At 37.3% G+C, this 2,444-nt stretch overlaps 1 protein-coding gene across 14 annotated transcripts in view; it reads right to left on the bottom strand.

The window, feature by feature from the left end:
• Positions 1–2,444, bottom strand: part of MAP4K4 (mitogen-activated protein kinase kinase kinase kinase 4) — a 265,608-nt gene that overhangs the window by 2,543 nt on the left and 260,621 nt on the right. The window lies entirely within an intron of this gene.

Raw genomic sequence — 2,444 nt, 5'->3', positions numbered from 1 at the left:
AGGTCCCACATATATCGAGACATTCAGAGCAGCATTTTTTTCTGGTGGCAGAGACCTAGAAACAAAGTAGGGGACTATTAAATGGGGAACAGCCAAGCAAGTTGGAGCACATAAATGTAACAGAATATTCCTGGGCCCTAAGGAAAGATGAATACAATAAATTCAAAGAAGCATTGGAAGATTTATACAAAGTGAAGTGATTAGAAAGAGGTAAACAATGAGACTAAAACAATGCATACGGAAAGAAAAAAGAAAGAAAATCAATGTTGTATATTAATTATAATAGCCAAATTTGGCCCCACAGAGATGAGAAAAATCCCTTCTCCCTTCTTTGTAGAGGGAGTGGGACTAGGGAGTGAGAAAGACTATATGCTGTGCTGATTTTGCCAAACTACACTTTGATATAATGACACTGGCCTCTGGGCTGTTCTAGGAAAGAAATACCATTTCTTGGCTCTGGGGATCTCTCTGGCAGTCCCTCATGCCTCAGCTCCAACTACTGACCTCCCTGACTTCCTTTAAGTCCTAACTAAAATTCCCAGTGCCTTTCCTATGTGAATTATTTCCTACTTATCCTGTATATAACCTGCTTTGTATGTATTTGTTTGCATGTTGTTTTCCTCATTCCACTGTAAGCTCCCTGTAGGCAAGGACTGTCTTTTGCCTCTTCTTGTATTCCCTTTTGTTTTTTAGTATCCCACTGTGCTTAGCACAGCGCTGGCACATAGTAAATATTTACTAATTGATTGCTTTTCCCCTCTTTTAACTTTTGTTACAAGAGAAAACTCGATATAGAGTGGAGAGAGAAATTTTCAGAAATGAGAGTGATGTATTGACTGGTATTCTTCTAATCTTTGTTACAAGAGAAAGCTCAATGCACAGGGGAGGGAAAATTTTTTCAGAAATGAAGAAATGACATAAAAAACAAAAGATATCAAGAAGAATAAAAAAGTTTATAAGAAAAAAAGGGTTAGGTTTTGAAGCCACCATTTTGTTTTATTCTGGGAAATAGCAGTTTGAGTCCATCTAAACTGCTAGGTCTTTATTAAGTACCCAGTATGTACAAAGTGCTATGGTGGGTGCTAGGTACAAAGACAAAATGGAAAGCAGTGCTGACCCTTAAGGAGTTTATATTTTACTGGGCATTAACAAGTGACAATATACTTAATAATCTAACGAGGTGGCTATTAACAAGAGAATCAGGAAAGGTTTCTCATGGAAGATAACAAAAAACCTAGACCTTGAAAGAGGCTTGGGATTCTAAGAGATGGAGATGAGGATGGAGTATAGTCCAGGCATGTCAGAGAGCCTGTATAAAGACATGTGGATCCAGGAGACAGACTAGTGAATTTGGGGAACAAGTAAATAGGTTGGTTTGGCTAAAATGTATATTGTGCAAAGGGAAGTAATAATGTGCTTCAAATGAAGTTGCAAGATAGATAAACAAAGACAGAGATATAGATATCGCTATAGAGATAATGATATCAGTATATCAAGATCGATATCTATCTGGCTTTGTCATTCTAATAAGACAGGGAGAAAAACAAAGGGAAATGAGGGATTTATTTGTTTCCAAAGGAATACAACAAAACTGAACCAAGGGGGAAAAAAAAAACTTATATGCCCATTGAATGGGGATGATCCAAACACATTCTAGTTTTTTAATTTAATGGAATTTTACTGTGCTACAAGAAACAGTGAATATGGAGAATTCAGATAAGCATTCAAAAACCAGTTTGTATGAAGCAGAAGAAGAAGCCTCCCCTCTTCCAATGTCATTTAGTACCTGTTTCATAGCTTAGAGATTTGCCTAGGACAATGGTGTCATGTAGAAACACTCCAGTGGGCTGCATGCTGACTTAGAAAAGCACAAATTAGCATTATCTAGGTTGTGTATCTTATTAAACATTTCCCAATTACATTTTAATCTGGTTCAAGCCCACTCTGGAGTTTGGGGGCCACTTCTGGGAGTTTAACACCTCAGGCAAATGACAATGAGTGTCCTTTGTAAAGTGACCTGGACAGTGTCATATTATAGTCAGATGTACAAAGTTCATTGAATCCAAGTGTTCATGACTCTGAGGCTAGTTCTCTATCCACTTTATCCTCACACACACCTCCACCCATGCTTTACATCCAATTATAATCGAATTGGTTCTATGATAAATAGCACAGACTACTTAAAATAGTAAAAAGTTTAGTACTCCAGGCAATGTGGGCTGGCCAAAAAGGCATGGGATGCAGAGGGAAAATGGCTCTTTTTCTTCACCTGGAACAAAGGAATGGTACCTTTATTAACAACTTTGCAGAGCTGTTGTGGAAGTGTTCCCTAAACCTCAACAGCTATATAAATATGTGTCCTCAAACTAATCTGTCATTTACAAAGATTTCTGAACCTTTAAGTATTTACAAAAAAAAAAAAAAAAAAACCCAAAAAACCCTGC

Source organism: Vombatus ursinus, unplaced genomic scaffold (assembly GCF_900497805.2).
Source record: "Vombatus ursinus unplaced genomic scaffold, bare-nosed wombat genome assembly UNPS02014805.1, whole genome shotgun sequence".
Taxonomy (NCBI): Eukaryota; Metazoa; Chordata; class Mammalia; order Diprotodontia; family Vombatidae; genus Vombatus; species Vombatus ursinus.
This window is presented reverse-complemented; position numbering and strand designations above follow the sequence as displayed.